Genomic DNA, 6432 nt, shown 5'->3' with positions numbered 1-6432 from the left:
ATCTGTCTGTCTTTGGCTCAGGTCATGACCCCAGGGTCCTGGGGCTGAGTCCCATTTTTGGCTCCCCGCTCAGTGGGGAGTCTGGGTCCCTCTCTACCTCTGCTCCTCCCCCACTTGTGCTCTCTGTCTCAAATAAATAGAAAAAAATCTTTAAACACACACACACACAGAAAAAAGCAAGGTGTCCTGCCATGGGGGGAAGAAAATCATAGAATACAAAACATTACCATACAATTGCCGGCAAGTTTTGCTATTTCCCCATTAATCAGAAGTCTGAAATAGTCTTCGGAAACAACAGAACAGAGGGCTGCAGTGCAGGACCCAGGATGGTTCTCTGCTCTCCGCCTCCTCTGGCGGAAGCCCCTCCCACAAAGACAGCCGCTGCCCCTCCAGGGACCCGCCAGGAGGGCTGGCCGGAAAAAGGGCTCGTCCAAGCTGAGCCCTGGGAGGGACAGAGACTTTGATCATGCAAAGCCAAAGCCAGTTAAGCCCGATGCCTGAGCACAAGGCTTCTCTGCAACCAGGACGAGGTTTTCTAGAAGGAGCTGGCGTGACGTCGCCGGCACAGAGTGAGTGCAAGCGTGGGGACACTCGGGGATGGGCTAAGAGGAGCGTCTCCCACGCTCTGCTACTCGGTGGATGATTCCTGAAGGTCCACTGTGTGCTGACAGCTCTGGGACACACAGGGGACCAACCAGTGTATCCTGCTTGAACTCTGGACTGGCGCCAGGCCTCCTGACTCTTGACAAGAGCTGGCTTTCCACCTTCCCCTGCTCAGAAACCAGCCCCCTGGCACAGCTCTGTTAGTCACTCTACAGTGAGTGTTTGTGGGCCAGCCAGCCGTGTACCCCCACAACCCAGGGAGCCGAGGCCTGCTGATGGACCCTGAGGCAGATGAGTCTGCTCTAGAAGGCCAGTCCGGTGGCACTGTGTTACAAGGACACGTCACTGTACCTCTCAGAGGCAGACTTGTCCAAGATACCAGGACTACAACCCAACAAGAAACAACACTGCAATCAGACTTCCTATTGTCAGTGACCCCCAAGTCCTGGTACTTCTGATGGCTACACCTGGATTTTCTTTTCTTGGGGAAACAGGAGCAAGTAAGAAACCAATGCGGGGTACCAGGCCGGCTCAGTTGGTAGAACACGTGACTCTTGATCTTCGGGTTTTAAGTTTGAGCCCCATGTTGGGTGTAGAGGGTACTCAAAAATAAAATCTTGGGGCACCTGGGTGGCTCAGTTGGTTAAGCGTCTGACTCTTGATTTCCACTCAGGTCATGATTTCAGGGCGTGAGATCAAGCCCCACATCGGGCTCTGCGCAGGGCATGGAACCTGCTTGGGATTCTCTCTCCCTCTGCCCCCCCCCAACCCATGCTCTCCGCAGCTCTCTCTCTAAAACAATCAATCAAACAAAATCTAATCTAATCTAAAACAAAACAAAACAAATGTCTACAAATAGCACCTAACACATAGAGGGGGAGAAACTCAATTTTATTTTACTTTTTATCTCAGAAAACAGAAACATTAATTTTTTTTAAAAGATTTTATTTACTTGATACAGAGAGGTTACAAGGAGGCAGAGAGAGGCAGACAGAGAGAGAGGAGGAAGCAGGCTCCATGCCCTGCACGGAGCCCGATGTGGGGCTTGATCCCAGAACCCTGGGATCATGACCTGAGCTGAAGGCAGAGGCTTAACCCTCTGAGCCCCCCAGGCGCCCCCAGAAATATTAATTTTTAAAATAATTAATTAATTTATTAATTTATTTGTCAGAGAGAGAAAGAGAGAGAGAGCACAAGCAGGGGAAGCGTCAGGCAGAGGGAGAAGCAGACCCCACTGAGCAGGGAGCCTGATGTGGTACTCAATCCCAGGACCCCAGGATCATGACCTGAGCTGAAGGCAGAAGTATAATCGACTAGGCCACCCAGGTGCCCCAGAAACATTAATTTATCAGAGACACATTCAGGGAAAAGCAGTGTAAAATACATCACGGAGATAATCTTCATTCTGTAATTATTTAAAGCCTACAAAAATACTTTACATGAATATGGCTAGGGTAGAAAATTATCTTAAGGGGCACCTGAGTGGCTCAGTCAGTTAAGTGTCTGCCTTCATCTCGGGTCATGATCCCAGTGTCCTGGGATCAAGTCCGGCATCAGGCTCCCTGCTCAGCGAAGAGCCTGCTTCTCCCTCTACGGGCTGTTCCCCTTGCTTGGGCTCTGTCTCCGTCTTCTCTGTGTGAAATTAATAAAATCTAAAAAAAAAAAAAATCATCTTAAAACAACCTAATTTTTTTTTAACTGAGTATACATATTTTAGGGTCAAAATCACCTTAATAATGAAACATTTGCATTTATTTGTGACCTAAAGTAACGTTTACCACAATCATTTAAACTTACATGTCTAAGATCCAAGGAAGAAGAAATGAGCACCGCTGTTTCCCGTTCGTTCGCTCAGAGCACTCAAGAACCTCGCAACAGGTAAACAGTACGAGTCGGGTGAAACGTGACTGTAGCTGCAGGACAGCACCCAGATTCCCAGGAGTGCGGCTGCCGTAGGTCCTGAGCCCCTTGGACTCCGCCGCCAGCACTCACTGCCTAAGTACCATGTAATTTATGTCAAGTGGAAACAATTTAAGAGAACCCCTTGGGTCAGTGGAAACAGACCTGTGGGCGCTCCGTGGCTCAGTTCTTAACCTGCAGCCGACCTGCACCCCAGCGCCCCCATCACCCCATCCCAGAGGTGTGGAGACGCAGAGAGCCTCCCCCTCCCAGCTCAGGGCGCTGCTCCCACCAGCAACTGTCAAAGGAAGCTTCACTTTTATAATTTTCACTGTAGGGGTGCCTGGGTGGTTCAGTGGGTTAGGCCTCTGCCTTCGGCTCAGTTCATGATCCCAAGATCCTGGGATCGAGCCCCACATCGGGCTCTCTGCTCAGTGGGGAGTCTGCTTCCTCCTCTCTCTCTGCCTGCTTCTCTGCCTCCTTGTGATCTCTGTCTGTCAAATAAATAAATAAAATCTTAAAAAAAAACAAAAGATTTTATTTAATTGACAGGGAGAGACACAGCAAGAGAGGGAACACAGCAGAGGGAGTGGGAGAGGGAGAAGCAGGCTTCCTGCTGAGCAAGGAGCCCGATGTGGGGCTTGATCCCAGGACGCTGGGACCATGACCTGAGCTGAAGGCAGAGGCTTTAACCCACTGAGCCACCCAGGTGCCCCGCCCCTCAAGTCACTCTTAAAAGCAAGCATCCTTGGAACTATGACAGGGTCCTGTGGCCTCAGAGCTGAGGGGTCCTGATGGGGATAGGACCTGGAGTCTGTGCACGGCATTCTGTCACCTCGGTCGCACTGCCTGCCCTGTGCCCGCCCACGGCCTGCCCACTCTTAGAAGGCAGCAGCTGGCCCAAGAGATCCATGCCCCTGACAGACATCGGGGCATCGCGCGTTCCCACTACAGCGGTCTGGGTGGTCTCTTTCTGGAGATCTGTGGCTGTTGCTTCTTCTTCTTCTTCTTTTTTTTTTTTTTGTTGTTGTTTGTTTGTTTGTTTTAAGTAATCTCTATGAGCCCAAAGTGGGGCTCAAACTCACAACCCTGAGATTGAAAGTCCCAGGCTCTTCCGACTAAGTCAGCCAGGCGCCCCTGGAGGTCTCTGGCTTCTAATGGTCACCCACCCCCTACCTGTGACCAGAGCTCATTTGAGTAAGTTTCTGTTCCTTGAAATCCCAAGACACTTGCGTCATGAGGATGTCAGCGAGTAAACTGGGAAGACTGCCGAGAAGAGCGGCAGCTGGGGACAGCTCTCACACAAGGGAAAGACGGACGCTGGAGCGCTACACCACCAGCAGAAGGGCAGCAGCCGTGGGCTCAAGGTCCAGGAAACAAGCTTTCTGGAACACCGGGCTAACTAAGAACCCAGAGACAACGTGACCTCAACAGCTCAGAGTGGGATCCAGGACACATGTGTGTCCGAAAGGCCCTTCACCAACAGGACACACGTATGGCTGTTCAACAGTCCCACAGGCTACAAGATACATGAGCTTTTCAAACTGTCCCCCTGTCTTTGCACAGTCACACAGATCATGGCGTGTCTCGCACCGTCCGTGACGCTGCGCTCACACACACACCTCGACCGCCGGCTGAACTCAACTTCCTGGAAGGCCGATTTTCTTTCAGATGGTCTGGAAGAGCATGAGCACCGCTGATGTCCTTTTTTTTTTAAAAAGATTTATTATTTTTTTTAAAGATTTGAGAGAGAGAGAGCAGCAGACTCCCCACTGAGCTTGGAGCCTTGATCCTGAGCTGAAACCAAGAGCTGGATGCCCAACTGACTGAGCCCCCCAAGGGCCCGGATGGTCCACTTGGCTTCGCTGTTCCTACAGCAAGTCACCCTCAGAGTCCGGAGGAACTGACAAGTGAGGAGGAGGAAGAGCAGCGTCACACCGCAGGCTGCCACGCACGCCACTGTGACGCCGTCCCCGACAGAGACAATCTTCTTGACCTTCAGGCCAGCCAGTGAAGCTGACGGGCTACAGGAGGATGCGAAGCTCGCGCCCGACCAGTTCTCGCTCTCCGCTGTCTCTGAGGACGCACCCAGCACCACATGCTCTGGTGATGGGCGGAGAATCTGAGCTCCGCAGTATGGTGTGAAGGAAGGACCCAGGCGTTTCTATGGAACCCCAAGTTCCACGCAGTCTGGTGCACACATGCCACCCTCTGGGCACCCAGGTTAGAGCTCAGGGGATGGCTATGCCCACGCAGCTTCCCGGGGAGATGCCGCAGCATTGGCGACGTGCAGCACCGCGGCCCTCCTGGGCAGACATGCACCCCATTCAGCCATGGGCCCTTGAAAGTGTCCCTGGACGGTGGGGGTGACATGCTTCCTTTGGGGTCTGAGTTTTCTCCGTGGAAATAATCTTTGCTCCCAGCACCTTAGAAGCCACAGAAGAAATCGGGGCTTAAGACTGTATTATCAGGGCGCCTGAGTGGCTCAGTCGGTTAAAGCCTCTGCTTTCGGCTCGGGTCATGATCCCAGGGTTCTGGGATCGAGCCCTGCAACAGGCTCTCTGCTTGGCAGGGAGCCTGCTTCCCTTCCTCCCTCTCTGCCTGCCTCTGCCTACTTGTGATCTCTGTCTGTCAAATAAATAAAATCTTTAAAAAAGACTGTATTATCATGCTTTGCTCTGCAACAGAAACTGCTCACCAAGTAGCTTCTGGTTAATTCCACTTAACTCATCCGGCCTCAGAGGGCAGGCTTGCTAACAAGGCCTGGCTCCGTAGGCCCACTCCCTGCTGTCAAGGCAGGTGTTGTCTTCTCCTGCAGGCCGTGACACCCCCATGTCACAGGGCTCCAGGATCTAATACTAAGGGAGCCTCGGCATTTTATAATATGCAATCTTATTTTTAAAGTAAACTCTGCTCCCAACGTGGGGCTTGAATTCACAACCCCAAGATCAAGAACCACACACTCTACCAATGATGCCAGACAGATACCCCCATACACTCCTATTTTAAATAATACTGATTTCAAAAGAATTTAAGGGCCACTGGCTGGCTCAGTCAATAAGCATATGACTTTTATCTCGAGATCCTGAATTCAAGCCCTATGTTGAGTGTATAACATACTTTAAACAGATAAATGAAATAAAAATACAAAGATTTTGAGAGGTGCCTCAGTGGCTCAGTCAGTCCCACTCCTGGTTTTGGCTCAGTTCATGACCTCAGGGCTGTGATAGCGAGCCCCGTCTCAGGCTCTGCACTCAGCGGGGAGTCTGCTTGACATTCTCTGTCCTTCACCCTCTGCCTACACCCCTAACCCTAACCCTACTTGATTTTATTTATTTATTGGAGAGATCCCAAGTAGGCAGAGAGGCAGGCAGAGGGAGAGAGACGGGGAAGCAGGCTCCCTGTTGAGCAGAAAGCCCCATGCGGGGCTCGATCCCAGGACTCCGGGATCATGACCTGAGCTGAAGGCAGAGGCTTTAACCCACTGAGCCACCCAGGAGCCCCAATAAATAAATCTTTTTTTTTTAAACATATGAATAATCATTTTTTTTAAAGATTTTTTAAATTTATTTGACAGAGATCACACGTACGCGGAGAGGCAGAGAGAGAGAGGAAGGGAAGCAGGCTCCCTGCTGAGCAGAGAGCCCGATGCGGGACTTGATCCCAGGACCCTGAGATCATGACCTGAGCTGAAGGCAGCGGCTTAACCCACTGAGCCACCCAGGCGCCTTTTTTCTTTTTTTTTTTTTAATTTGAAAACCAGAGGGACCTGATCCAGTAGCCAGCTGTTCCGGAAGGCTTTGGAAACCGAGGCTCTACCTCAGTGGAGTAAATGGATGAAAGTGCTCCAAGGGGCCTCTACCATCAACCGAGGTCTCTCTGACAGACGAGCCGCACTTGCTTCCACGTCCACAGGTGCAAGCGTCCCCG

This window comes from Mustela erminea, chromosome 5 (assembly GCF_009829155.1).
Source record: "Mustela erminea isolate mMusErm1 chromosome 5, mMusErm1.Pri, whole genome shotgun sequence".
Lineage (NCBI taxonomy): Eukaryota > Metazoa > Chordata > Mammalia > Carnivora > Mustelidae > Mustela > Mustela erminea.
This window is presented reverse-complemented; position numbering follows the sequence as displayed.